This window comes from Pseudophryne corroboree, chromosome 8, assembly GCF_028390025.1.
Source record: "Pseudophryne corroboree isolate aPseCor3 chromosome 8, aPseCor3.hap2, whole genome shotgun sequence".
Taxonomy (NCBI): Eukaryota; Metazoa; Chordata; class Amphibia; order Anura; family Myobatrachidae; genus Pseudophryne; species Pseudophryne corroboree.
This window is the reverse complement of record NC_086451.1, coordinates 21,683,346-21,698,448: the sequence shown is the minus strand read 5'-3', so window position 1 is coordinate 21,698,448 and position 15,103 is coordinate 21,683,346. Positions and strand designations below refer to the sequence as shown.

Here is a 15,103-nt window from a genome sequence, read left to right as displayed (position 1 = left end):
GGGGGATTACATGGTATCACTGGACATCAAGGATGCTTACCTGCATGTCCCCATTTACCATCCTCACCAGGAGTACCTCAGATTTGTGGTACAGGATTGTCATTACCAATTCCAGACGTTGCCGTTTGGTCTATCCACGGCTCCGAGGGTATTTACCAAGGTAATGGCCGAAATGATGATACTCCTTCGAAAGAAGGGAGTTTTAATTATCCCGTACTTGGACGATCTCCTGATAAAGGCGAGGTCCAAGGAGCAGTTGTTGGTCGGGGTAGCACTATCTCGGGAGGTGCTACAACAGCACGGCTGGATTCTGAATATTCCAAAGTCACAGCTGGTCCCCACGACACGTCTACTGTTCCTGGGGATGGTTCTGGACACAGAACAGAAAAAAGTGTTTCTCCCGGAGGAGAAGGCCAAGGAGCTGTCATCTCTAGTCAGAGGCCTCCTAAAACCAAAACAGGTATCGGTGAATCACTGCACGCGGATCCTGGGAAAGATGGTAGCTTCCTACGAAGCAATTCCATTCGGCAGGTTCCATGCAAGAACCTTTCAGTGGGACCTGTTGGACAAGTGGTCCGGATCGCATCTTCAGATGCATCGGCTGATAACCCTGTCTCCAAGGACCAGGGTGTCTCTGCTGTGGTGGCTGCAAAGTGCTCATCTTCAAGAGGGCCGCAGATTCGGCATACAGGACTGGATCCTGGTGACCACGGACGCCAGCCTTCGGGGCTGGGGGGCAGTCACACAAGGAAGAAACTTCCAAGGACTGTGGTCAAGTCAGGAGACTTCCCTACACATAAATATTCTGGAACTGAGGGCCATTTACAATGCCCTAAGTCAGGCAAAACCCCTGCTTCAAAACCAGCCGGTACTGATCCAGTCAGACAACATCACGGCAGTCGCCCATGTAAACCGACAGGGCGGCACAAAAAGCAGGACGGCGATGGCAGAAGCCACAAGGATTCTCCGATGGGCAGAAAATCACGTGTTAGCACTGTCAGCAGTGTTCATTCCGGGAGTGGACAACTGGGAAGCAGACTTCCTCAGCAGACACGACCTCCACCCGGGAGAGTGGGGACTTCATCCGGAAGTCTTTCAACTGATTGTAAACCGTTGGGAAAAGCCACAGGTGGACATGATGGCGTCCCGCCTAAACAAAAAGCTAGAAAGATATTGCGCCAGGTCGAGAGACCCTCAGGCGATAGCTGTGGACGCTCTAGTGACACCGTGGGTGTACCGGTCGGTTTATGTGTTCCCTCCTCTTCCTCTCATACCAAGGGTACTGAGGATAATAAGGAGAAAAGGAGTAAGAACTATACTCATTGTTCCGGATTGGCCAAGTAGAGCTTGGTACCCGGAACTTCAAGAAATGATCTCAGAGGACCCATGGCCTCTGCCGCTCAGACAGGACCTGCTGCAGCAGGGGCCCTTTCTGTTCCAAGACTTACCGCGGCTGCGTTTGACGGCATGGCGGTTGAACACCGGATCCTGAAGGAAAAGGGCATTCCGGAGGAAGTCATTCCTACGCTGATTAAAGCTAGGAAAGAAGTTACCGCAAACCATTATCACCGCATTTGGCGAAAATATGTTGCGTGGTGTGAGGCCAGGAAGGCCCCAACGAAGGAATTTCAGCTGGGCCGTTTTCTGCACTTCCTACAGTCAGCGGTGACTATGGGCCTAAAATTGGGTTCCATTAAGGTCCAGATTTCGGCTCTATCGATTTTCTTCCAGAGAGAACTGGCTTCACTACCTGAAGTTCAGACTTTTGTTAAGGGAGTGCTGCATATTCAGCCCCCTTTTGTGCCTCCAGTGGCACCTTGGGATCTCAACGTGGTGTTGGATTTCCTAAAGTCACATTGGTTTGAGCCACTAAAAACCGTGGAATTTAAATATCTCACGTGGAAAGTGGTCATGTTGTTGGCCTTGGCTTCGGCCAGGCGTGTATCAGAATTGGCGGCTTTGTCGTGTAAAAGCCCTTATCTGATTTTCCATATGGATAGGGCAGAATTGAGGACTCATCCCCAGTTTCTCCCTAAGGTGGTATCAGCTTTTCATCTGAACCAACCTATCGTGGTGCCTGCGGCTACTAAAGACTTTGAGGCTTCCAAGTTGTTAGACGTATTCAGGGCCCTGAAAATCTATGTTTCCAGGACAGCTGGAGTCAGAAAGACTGACGCGCTATTTATCCTGTATGCGCCCAACAAGTTGGGTGCACCTGCTTCAAAGCAGACTATTGCTCGCTGGATCTGTAGTACGATTCAGTTTGCACATTCTGTGGCTGGACTGCCGCATCCTAAATCAGTGAAAGCCCATTCCACAAGGAAGGTGGGCTCTTCTTGGGCGGCTGCCCGAGGGGTCTCGGCTTTACAACTTTGCCGAGCAGCTACTTGGTCGGGGTCAAACACATTTGCTAAATTCTACAAGTTTGATACCCTGGCTGAGGAGGACATTGAGTTCTCTCATTCGGTGCTGCAGAGTCATCCGCACTCTCCCGCCCGTTTGGGAGCTTTGGTATAATCCCCATGGTCCTTACGGAGTCCCCAGCATCCACTTAGGACGTCAGAGAAAATAAGAATTTACTCACCGGTAAATCTATTTCTCGTAGTCCGTAGTGGATGCTGGGCGCCCATCCCAAGTGCGGATTGTCTGCAATACTTGTATATAGTTATTGTTTAACTAAAGGGTTATTGTTGAGCCATCTGTTGAGAGGCCCAGTTGTTGTCATACTGTTAACTGGGTATTGTATCACGAGTTATACGGTGTGATTGGTGTGGCTGGTATGAGTCTTACCCGGGATTCAAAATCCTTCCTTATTGTGTCAGCTCTTCCGGGCACAGTATCCTAACTGAAGTCTGGAGGAGGGTCATAGTGGGAGGAGCCAGTGCACACCAGTTAGACCTAAAGCTTTCTTTATAGTTGTGCCCAGTCTCCTGCGGAGCCGCTATTCCCCATGGTCCTTACGGAGTCCCAGCATCCACTACGGACTACGAGAAATAGAATTACCGGTGAGTAAATTCTTATTATCTGTGCGCAACCAACGTATTATGTGAGTTATCCGAACACTTCCAGAGGTGGACACTAGGGAGAGCCAGTGTATAGGCTTCAATGTTGGGATAAAGAGTTTAGTGGATCGGTAAGAACAGAGATTTTTGCAATTCTGTATGTAGCTATAAATCAGGGGTGGGCAATATTCGGCCGCCTAGCTGCGGTTGAACTACACATCCCAGCATGCACTGCAATAGTTTTAGCATGGCCAAACGGCAAAACTGAGGCAGGGCTGGCATGTGTAGTTCTACAGCAGCTAGAGGGCCAGACTCGGCCTCGTATGAAACCTTTACTAATAACTTTCACAAATATGTGTAAAAGTTTCCAAACCTTGAGATGTTCAATGTTGCACTTCAGTTTAGTGCAAGCTATTGCGGACGTGTCCCACTGTAAGATTACCGACACCATGTCTGGTGTGCATAGGATGGAAATCTTCCCCCACCATTACAGGTTTTCTCAGGTCTCTTCCCATGTCGTATCCTCCTTGGACTTTTAGACGCATATATATATTTGTGAATGTTATTATAAGTTGTTTCATATACTATAGCTTTATTTGTCCCACCAATATTTACTGTAAAACAGGTTCTTTGGGGACTGACTTAGCGGAATCATTTTTGCCATTTGTAATGCGCTGTATCCAGAACAAACGTAATTGTAGTGCTGTAGTATGAGGCCCTATAGCTTCTCGTCCATCAGGTTAGTGAGACGGGTCCTGTAGGGTGAGTCAGGCCTGCTTGTTGCAGGGCCGAGAGGCGAGGGCTCAGAGGGACTGAATTTAACACTATTTGATAAAAAAAAAGGTGACAGGTTCTACGTAAGTTGCCAGATCAACCATTTAAATGGACACTGAGCTTACACTACAAGTATGTCCAATGTACTAAGGCATCTAATACACTAAGTCACAGGGTTCCGTACCCCCACTTAACGGTTTCACTACAGGCCGCTGTCTGTCTGCCATCCGGCTACCTACAGGGCCCCTCTGTATGGATACCGACAGGGGGCCAGGTATGTGTCAGAGGAGTGTTTCTCTGTCTTCTATGTTATTCACTCTAATACGGAATGGTTTATGAAGCAATTGGCCTTTTTTATTTGCAGCGGGGGAGGGGGGGGGGGGCACATTAATTACATAGGCTGCGTTACAATTCACTCTGTGCCTGGTTTTAAATGGCTAATCTGACAAATTTACCATCCGCTATCCAGTTTGACTATGTCATGTGATCAACTTTACGTTGTGGGTGGGCCTAATATTTAAATAACTGAGCACAGGGGGATGGGGGGGGATATATCGCTTTATCATAAGTAGTATTGTTGGGTACACCCGGAACCCCCGACATCCCGGGCCCTCGTTGTTCTATAGAGGAGATCAGAGGAGGGGTTGTAGCTGATAGATTGTGGTAATTATCACAGCTAGTATTGTATAGACTTTATAATATTGTGGAAAATATACCAGATTTTTAGCAACTGTAGTATGCCATTATATTGGACCCTAATAAGAAGCACATAGAACAATTAGATTGTGATGTATCCTGCCTCGCCTTGGGTGCAAAGTACGTGCCGCAGTGCAGAACGCCGGCCCTGGTCTTTCATGCCGCATGTCTTATTTTCTGCAGAAGAATTTACTTCCCACACTTCCGCCACCGAACTCTAAACTGAGCGCAGCAGGACGGTGACTTAATATTTTATTGCCAAGGCACGTTTTTATTGGATGGAGTAGGGTTTAAGACTTGAATCGATTGCTAACGACCACATGAAGCCCTCGGTGCCGACCTGATGCTGACAACGCGATACTTACACAACAGGATACATACAAGAGGTCCATTACTTTCAAGTGGAACACTATCCAGTATCTCCGGAAATCCCACAGGGGTCTCGGAAGTCCTGTCCTCCACCCCCCAGGTCAATGTTTATTTAATTCCAGCGTTTTATTTGCACACGGGCGTTGTGCCTTTTATTTATTTGTGTTTAGTCTGGTTTTTGTACTTTTTATGTCTACATGTATACCGTAATAATTTGTTTATTATGCTGTTATTGGTTCATGCCAAAGAAAGCTTCCTAGATACATGTAACAAGGTGCGGGATTCAGCCAGCAGGTGTGTTACCTGTAAGCAAAGTTTATTTCCTTTAAACGTGCCAGGTTTTCAGGATATCCCTGCCTTATAACATTAGTGATGGTGACAATATTGGACATATAGGTGTTTCCTTACACATTGGGTGGATCAAAGATGGACGTCGTCTTGTCAAGCTCCAGGATAGCGCTTAGTACCAAAAGAAACAGGGTCTGTTTACATATTCATTTGTCGACTACAGGGAATTGCTGTAACCGTAGCTGTACTTACCAGGGGACACTAAACGTATTTATTTCCACAGTGAGAACAGTTCCCAGTCCGAGCTTTGATCGACAAATGTTAGCTGGTATCTACAGATCTTTGGTCCATAAGCCTTTAAATGACACCTAGATTTTCTCGTATAGTGCTGAGTGTTGCATTGTTTCTGTTCCGTTACTCTAAGCACATTGGGGCATCACAGTCATTGTGAAGAACAAGCAGAGGTAGATATGGGTTTATTAAGTATGAACTCTAAAGGAAAACTTTAAAGCGGAAAAATAAAAGTTTGAAATGATAATTTCGGCACCCCGTTCACCTAATCGGAGAGGACCTAACAGTCTGATGGGGGTGGAGAGTGAAACGCGGCCGTTTTATAGGCAACGAAACGCGTACGTTTATTTAATTTTTTTAAATTTGTCCCTGCCAAAAGCTTTATTCGTTTAATAATATTCTGACGAGTGGTCCCTGCCCGTGAGTGCTTTCAGTAACAGGCCAGTGAGCTTTGTAACCTGTGCTTAATGGACATCCGAACACTCTGCATTATAGGGAAATAAGTGTTCGTTTAAATACGTCTCCATTAGACCGCCAGGCTTGCAAGGATTGCTAGTGGTTATATTTTACATTTTCAGTGTTTTACTGCCCACCAGGTTTTGTGTCTAGGGACTCTCAAACTCCCTAACTCTTTTACCTCCAACTTATTTCAATAAAAAGTAGAAAAACTTTGGTACTCCGGACGCTGCACGCCTTACAGGGAAATGCACATGAGATATAAGCTCTGTTTTTGTGATCTTATAATGTAAATAAATCTTACTGAGGCCTAAAATGTTTTTTCATTACTGTCATTTTACTCAAGAAGTCAGACTAGCGTAATACAACGAATATCATTTGGCCGGGTACTTATATCATATAAGATAGTGGGAATGCAGCACAGGTGGTGGTACCCATAGCAACCAATAGCGTCTTGGCTTTCATTAGTCTGACAAAGCTGCGCTACAGTTGCTACGGGTTACAGGACATAACTGTTCTCTGAGCCACATTATGAGATAAGACCAGGTCTGTTTAATGGATTTGACTCTCATATTCGGTTGGTGGTCAGAGTGCTTTGGAACTCTTATTATATATCCTTGTTTGATTCTAGTCTCTGAAGTGGGGTCGGGGACGTAGGCATGTAAGGGCCGACAAGTTAGGGTGGGTGCACAGGCAAAGGGAGATTTGGATATGTGTCTGTGTGTGCTTTCACATAAATCCCTAGAAAGGCAATAATACAAATATTGGTAATTACGATTTCCCTGAGGTTGCTTCTTCAGGCTGCTGCTAATGATTTCTAATTCTGTCATGTGGCTACCATGGCAACCAGAGTCGCATAGCACATGCATAGAGCAGATATTCTTTGGGACACTCCTGAGCTCTGCACTGTAAAATCCCCGCTATGACAGGACATGACAAGAGCCCCGAGTCTGTATGTGTGACTTGCAACCATACTTGTCTACCTTCCAGAGAGATTTTGAAAAGGGCATAATGATTTGTAGGAGGATAATGAACAAAAGTGACATCACACAACATGCTTCAAAGGTAATTAATTACCTATTTAATTAACAAAAAGAGTTATGTGGGATGGGTGCCGTAAGGCTTTTTTGTGTAATAAACAAGCCAGTGCGATCCTTTTACTAAATATCATGTATTTACTTCTAATTTGGCACTAGTTAATCTCCCGGTCGTCACTACAACTATTAGTGTCCTGGCTTAATTCTAAATGTCAGTATTTGCTGCATAAACAGGCAGCCAGTATTTTCCCTGCATGGAAACATATAAACGCGTTAGTACCCCTAGCATTGCTACGTGGTTTCTTCCAGGAGCAAATTGCTCCTCTTTAAATATTTGCTCCTAACTGTGAATCAGGCCCATTCTACGCCTGATCCGGGGCGTGCAGACAGGTCTGACCCAGAGGTCACTGCAGAGATATAGAATTTGTCATCATATCCACACCCTGACAGGCGAGTAGTGTTACAGGTGGCTAGCAGATCATTATCAGCTTAACATAACACAGGCTAGAAACCAGACAGGCACATAGGGTGAATCCATTAGCCAGAGCTTAGGGTTACAGGGCACAGGTCAGGGGTCATCCTTGCTTGTCTTGGCTGGCTCCTGTTTCCAGGTCTATTTTCTGTTTCTCCGTTACATGTGCTAAAGACTAAATTTTCCTATGGTAACTTTCACTCTTGCGGAGGCAAATGACATCGGGTGTAGAGATCCAGCAACATTGAGGTTAAACTAGCCTAAAGTACACTGCTCAAAAAAATAAAGGGAACACTAAAATAACACATCCTAGATCTGAATGAATGAAATATTCTTATTAAATACTTTGTTCTTTACATAGTTGAATGTGCTGACAACAAAATCACACAAAAATGATCAATGGAAATCAAATGTATTAACCCATGGAGGTCTGGATTTGGAGTCACCCTCAAAATTAAAGTGGAAAAACACACTACAGGCTGATCCAACTTTGATGTAATGTCCTTAAAACAAGTCAAAATGAGGCTCAGTAGTGTGTGTGGCCTCCACGTGCCTGTATGACCTCCCTACAACCAACACAAGTGGCTCAGGTAGTGCAGCTCATCCAGGATGGCACATCAATGCGAGCTGTGGCAAGAAGGTTTGCTGTGTCTGTCAGCGTAGTGTCCAGAGCATGGAGGCGCTACCAGGAGACAGGCCAGTACATCAGGAGACGTGGAGGAGGCCGTAGGAGGGCAACAACCCAGCAGCAGGACCTCTACCTCCGCCTTTGTGCAAGGAGGAGCACTGCCAGAACCCTGCAAAATGACCTCCAGCAAGCCACAAATGTGCATGTGTCTACTCAAACGATCAGAGACAGACTCCATGAGGGTGGTATGAGGGCCCGAAGTCCACAGGTGGGGGTTGTGCTTACAGCCCAACACCGTGCAGGACGTTTGGCATTTGCCAGAGAACACCAAGATTGGCAAATTCGCCACTGGCGCCCTGTGCTCTTCACAGATGAAAGCAGGTTCTCACTGAGCACGTGACAGACGTGACAGAGTCTGGAGACGCCAAGGAGAACGTTCTGCTGCCTGCAACATCCTCCAGCATGACCGGTTTGGCAGTGGGTCAGTAATGGTGTGGCATTTCTTTGGGGGGCCGCACAGCCCTCCATGTTCTCGCCAGAGGTAGCCTGACTGCCATTAGGTACCGAGATGAGATCCTCAGACCCCTTGTGAGACCATATGCTGGTGCGGTTGGCCCTGGTTCCTCCTAATGCAAGACAATGCTAGACCTCATGTGGCTGGAGTGTGTCAGCATTTCCTGCAAGACGAAGGCATTGATGCTATGGACTGGCCCGCCCGTTCCCCAGACCTGAATCCAATTGAGCACATCTGGGACATCATGTCTCGCTCCATCCACCAACGCCACGTTGCACCACAGACTGTCCAGGAGCTGGCGGATGCTTTAATCCAGGTATGGGAGGAGATCCCTCAGGAGACCATCCGCCACCTCATCAGGAGCATGCCCAGGCGTTGTAGGGAGGTCATACAGGCACGTGGAGGCCACACACACTACTGAGCCTCATTTTGTCTTGTTTTAAGGACATTACATCAAAGTTGGATCAGCTTGTAGTGTGTTTTTCCACTTTAATTTTGAGGGCGACTCCAAATCCAGACCTCCATGGGTTAATAAATTTGATTTCCATTGATAATTTTTGTGTGATTTTGTTGTCAGCACATTCAACTATATATACAAAAGTGTAATGCGCTTGATGTATGCTTGTTAATAAATTGTCAAAAAAAGTAAATACACAGGTGTCTGCTTAAATCAATTTTCAACACATATGGAACTTGCTGATATGATTAAATTAAAACAAATTTATTTGCACACACATTTAAGATCATTAAAAAAGGCTCGAGCACACTAATAAACATTCAAAATTCGTTGTCACTTGGTTATATGACTTGAAACAGTGTAGCTTCAATATTGCCACACAGACCTATTTTAGGTCTCTTTGTATCAATTGAGCAGATTGCAACAGTTACTACAGCCTTTAGAGAATAATTGTGGCTCCCGTCCTCTATGCTACTGGCGTCCCAGTGCAGAGGAAGTGCTGCTGGTAATAATTACCCGACCTGCGGGAAGATTCAGTCTCGCAGCGCAGGAGGTACCGGGATATCTTCTATGCGTCCGCCGCCGGCACTATCGCGGTGCAGATGTACTGGCCTGTCTCCTGGTAGCGCCTCCATGCTCTGGACACTACGCTGACAGACACAGCAAACCTTCTTGCCACAGCTCGCATTGATGTGCCATCCTGGATGAGCTGCACTACCTGAGCCACTTGTGTGGGTTGTAGGGAGGTCATACAGGCACGTGGAGGCCACACACACTACTGAGCCTCATTTTGACTTGTTTTGAGGACATTACATCAAAGTTGGATCAGCCTGTAGTGTGTTTTTCCACTTTAATTTTGAGGGTGACTCCAAATCCAGACCTCCATGGGTTAATGCATTTGATTTCCATTGATCATTTTTGTGTGATTTTGTTGTCAGCACATTCAACTATGTAAAGAACAAAGTATTTAATAAGAATATTTCATTCATTCAGATCTAGGATGTGTTATTTTAGTGTTCCCTTTATTTTTTTGAGCAGTGTATATAAATGTGTTCCAGTCCCTGGTTATATTGTAGGGTTACAGGCGGATGTGATGTCAGCGACCAGACTATTACCTTGGCGTCTCTCCATCCTGGGATAATGCAGGGGAACAGAAGCTCCTGGACATAGAGGAATGTTCTACCCTCCCAGAAAATCTGTCTTACAAATTTTGGTGAGGTTTCCCGGACTCCTTGGAATTATGACAGCATCCCGGATCCCACAACTTCCCTCTGGGAAGTGCACATGATTCGCTGCACCAAGTCCCCCGCACTTCCCTCCTGGCCCTGCTACCCCTTCAGCAACTCCTGGGCATCCTGTGGAAAAGGTCAGCAAGTATGTGTATAGGTGATTCTGGAGGCGAAGCTGGTGACCTTTATAGAGAACAAAAGGACAGAGAGACAAAATGGGAACAGTTACGTTCTGGATGTAACACGTTTATAGGCCGACAACTAAAGAAGAAGAATCTTTTGATCAATATGCCAGAGTCATTATATGCAAATGAGAACAGTCTGTAGGCATTTAAATTTTAAAATCAAAGATGGCTTCTCCCGCTATACGATTTCTGTTCTTGCTATATAGAGGATAATATGACGCCACATTACAGCTTATAGTGGACAATTGGGTGTCCATTTATCAATAAGTGATAAAACGTACTCCGGCCAATCAGCTTCCAACTGTCATTTTTCATTGGCTGGAGCACCATTTGTCATACGCAACGAGTTTTATCACTCATTGATAAATGAGCCCCTTGGTCTGATATAACTTCACCCGATTTTGGTCAGAAAGGCCTACCAACGCCTTGCAGCACAGGTAGACCCTTGCTTTTGAGTGACCTCAAGGCACTGGGAATCAGTGGAAGTCTAGGCCTACCTGGCTTTGGCAAAGGGAGGCCTGAAGACCCTTATCCCCCTAAGCGGCTATATGGGTCTGCGGAGAATGGTGTTCTTCACCTTTTGGAGCGTGTACTTTAATGGGTAATTGGAGCACCCACCTTGGGCTTCCATAAAAAAAATAAAGTCTGGTGTTCCAATGTCCTGACCACTAAAAATACTAATCAAGGCAGATTTAATAAACATCAGATTTTCAAAGCCAACAATGACTAGTTTTTCAAACGACAATAGCAATTAGTATAAAATCAGGCTTGTTTAGCCTTAACTGCTACGGCCCTTTGAAATCCATTGGTCAATGATGGAAATCCAATGTTTAGTGACTCAGCTCCCAAGTTAACGGCTACAGGGCTGTATTCAATAACTGTCGGAAGCTGCCGTCTTGTCGGAAAGACGGCAGCTTCCGACAGAAATAGGTCGGAAGGGGTTCCGACCTATTCATTAGAGGCAGTTTTTTTCCGACAAGTCCGACTTGTCGGAAAACGTGGATCGGCGGAATAGCCACTGATCCGCGTGCTTCTGTCGGAAATGGGGCCAAATCCGACAGGTTTTGACCCCCTTTCCGACAAACTTATTCCGACTTGAAAACAAGTTGGATTGAGGTGAGGAGACGGGGGGGGAGCGGGGCGGCTGGGGGAGCTGAGATCGGCGGCCGGCGTGGGGACATGTCTGCGGCGGCAGGGGGAGGCGCTGCAGGGAGAGAGGGGCCTGGCCGGGGGACGCATACATGTTCCCCTGCCAATCTCCGCTCCTCCCGTCGTTGCCGTCCAGCTTACCCCCGCCACCGTTAATCCCCCCCTGCCGGCCGCCTCCATCGGCACCCCCCGCCGCTGTTGTCAGCGCAGCTGCTGACAGCAGCGACAGGACCCTGTGTACGGCCAAACAGTCGGATTTGGCCGTCCATTGAATAGGGGTTGTCGGATCCATTCCGACAACTGCATGTCGGAATGGATCCGAATCTTATTGAATATATCCCACAATCTTTAAGTCTGTCAAGTTCCAAAATTCCTTATCTTGGAACAGTTGAGGTGGCCCTCTTTGGGCTGTGCATGCCATTCAGCCATACACCTCCCTATCCCTAGAAAGCTGAGATTCAATTAGCTCCTACCAGCAATGAATTGCTGCTGCTCAGGGTAAGCGTTTATCTTCAGAAGTGATTTCCCAGCTGTTCGCAAAACGAAACCACCGCCCCCCACCCCTTCCCCCTATCCAAAGATCAAAACACTTGCTCACCATCTTCACAAGTGCTAGATGCAGACATTACACTATAGACCAGCTGCTCGGAGGTTCCACACTGTTAGAGACTAATAGGATCTCAATTGCTAATTAAGAAAAAGTTGGATCACTTTTTAAAAAAATTGAAAATAGGACTACAAAGGTAAATTCTGTTTAACGTTAATGCGTGACCTTTTCACAACATTTACCGTATTTCAGTTCATTTCAGTCTCTTTGCTGTTTATACTTTCTGTGCTATTTTGAACCAATGTGTGATAGGCCTGTGCCTAGCTAATACCCCTTTCAGACATACTTGAAAATCCCAGGTTTTTGCACATGAATGCGCATCAATCCGGGATTTTTATATGTCTGAAAGGCACCAACCTGGGAACAGGTTCCCGGTTCGCCACCCCTGCAATTTACTGTAAAAACTGATTCAACAGTAAAAATACAGTATTGGCCAATAGACTAGAAAGAGGGAAGTCATCCACCACCCACTAAGCGGGCTTCAACTAGTGCCACAAACGGGACCAGTCAACAATGTCTAACCTCCCCCTTTCCAGCTCCATCATCCTCCTCACCTCGTGCAGAATCAAAGCCACCACCTCCCTATAGGGAAGGGCTTTGCCCCTCAGAGGTACCTGACACTATGCATTACACACCTTTTGAATGTCCCATAGTCCCATTCCGGATAACTTAGCCCCGATAGGCAAGAAATACCTAAGGCTCTTGAAACTTCTACATTAAAGGGACACCGCAGAAAGAAGTGGTCCATGGTCTCTTCTCCCAGACACTCCTCATGTAGACACCCGTGATCACTGGTACTTCTAAATCCTAAGTTCCCTCTAACATAGAGCTTCCCCTGGAAAGAGTTAACTCCCCCACTCCCCGGCCCCACTTCCCTATTACCTTCAGGCACTGAATCACATAGATCGGGAAGTATCCTTTCCTTGCCCAAAGACTTCTCAAACGACCACCATCTAGCCATGCTCCAAAGAAAGGGGACCGCCATTCCCTGAAACCAGCTACCCATCGAGGAAGGGAGGGGGTCTCTAAAAGAAGACCTCAAAAATTAATTCTCAAAAAGGTTGTTATGAGGAAGACCACAGGATTTATCATCCTGAGTCCCCGTTCCTCCCTCGGTTTGTAGGTTATGCCTCTCTTTACTATGTTCATCTTGTTCCCCCCACGACAACATGAAGAACAAGGAACATATTTTGGACCACTTGTATTGTGGCCAAAAAACACACATAACTGACATACAAAAAGATTGGAATCCGGTAAGTCTTACACAGGTCAACCCTTTCCTTCAGAGAAAACGTGCATCTTCTCCAAGCCTTTAATTTGTTGGCTGCCTCCTCCAATTTTGTTTTAGCCCAATTTGCTGTGGCATAATCACCATGATCGAAATGAATGCCCAGGATCGTAATTTGATGACTGGCCTTGGGAATGCTGTCCGGGAGACATAACTCTTTCCCCCCCCCCCCCCTCCCCCATCCAGAAGGCTTCAAACTTATCCTGATTTACTATGGACCCAGAGTATTCACAGATTAGTTGGTCTACCTTACTTGCCTCTGCTTTTAAAGACACAATTACCGTGGCATCATCGTCTTAGGCTACTACCCTCAATGGCGTTTCCGGATCCAGCTGCACCCCCTCTACCATGCAGCTTTCTAACCTTCTGCTGAAAACACATATAGAAGGGGAGATGGGATAGCACACTTACCTCACCCCTGTCAGGATTTTAAAGATCGGGGTGCCGGTATCGGTTTTGTGACCGCCGGTCACACATAGCGAACCCGTCTTAAGTACAGTCACTGGTTATGGCGGATTATGACCTGGATCATTGTTACAGCCATGTTTGTCCTCATTTTCTCCTCTAGCAAAACATCACCCCACTCCATCCAACACAGCGTGCAACCCCGACATCAGGCTCCAACTCGCCAGTGGGTGCTACTAGGTACCTGAGGCTAATGTCGCATAAACTCCGTTTCTCAAAGATAGATGAATTTACTATTTAGTGTTGGGTATTTCTGGGTCCGTTTTGCCATACTGTAACAAAGCGAAATTCTTTGCATCCCAAAATATTAATGTCAGCCCCCCCGCAGCAGCTGAATGGGGTCAGTGGTCACAGCTGGCATTGGTAAGGAATGTTTATAGCTGTGTGCGGCTTCATATGTTATTTCCATGAAATACTTTCACAGTGCGAGTGTTGCACCATTGCTATTTTATACACTTCTCTCTGAATATTAAATAGTAACCTCCAGGGGGTAACAATGATATCTAAGATACGCACACAAGGGGAATCTCATTGTGTGATTTGGCATTGCTGATACAGATTGGCGCAGGAGCACCTTATTCCGTTCAAGATAGATAACCAAGATGTATAGGTGCGTCCCCTAGGCTGAAGGAAAGGCTTGTGTCTGCCACTTGTCGCAATGGGCGGGTTAAAAGCTCAGTGACAGAAGGCAACACCTTATAAATCCAGCCTGATTTTCCCTGATGCAGTACAGCAAAGCGTTTGTCCCTCTTCCCGTGTCCACCTACAGATCCCGCCCCCCACGCCCCGTGGGCCTCCTCCTCACTTACTATGCCCCTGGCTTCCAGGCAGGGCTGGACTGGCACTACTGGCAAATGCCATAAGGGCCGCTGGCCTGTTGGGCCGGGCCGGCGACACAGAGAGCCATGCTGTCCACTCGCAGCCTTTGTTCGCCGGCCCGTCTGCGGCTGGCACACAGATAGATGGGGATGTGCCATGGGGCCAGGTCCTCCTGACTCGTGGCACGCGCCCCGTGAGCCGTGGCTGTGCCCCCTTGTCATACGCGCACATGCTGACAAGGCTGTTTATCAGTCCCAGTCCGTCCCTGTGTTTATTACGTGCATTCCGTAAAATAATAAGTAGCAGCTGATTTGTTGCTATGGGCAACTTCTCCACTAGTCCGAATCTCCACTCTGTTCACTGCTTGGTACAATAAC

At 46.7% G+C, this 15,103-nt stretch overlaps 1 protein-coding gene across 1 annotated transcript in view; it reads left to right on the top strand.

Moving 5' to 3' along the window:
- TBC1D25 (TBC1 domain family member 25) overlaps nt 1–6,192 on the top strand; it is a 37,462-nt gene extending 31,270 nt beyond the window's left edge. The window contains exon 7 of the transcript XR_010182929.1: nt 4,656–6,192. The gene's annotated coding sequence lies outside the window, so the exon portion shown is untranslated. The remainder of the gene's footprint in view (nt 1–4,655) is intronic.
- The last annotated feature ends 8,911 nt before the right edge of the window (nt 6,193–15,103 follow it).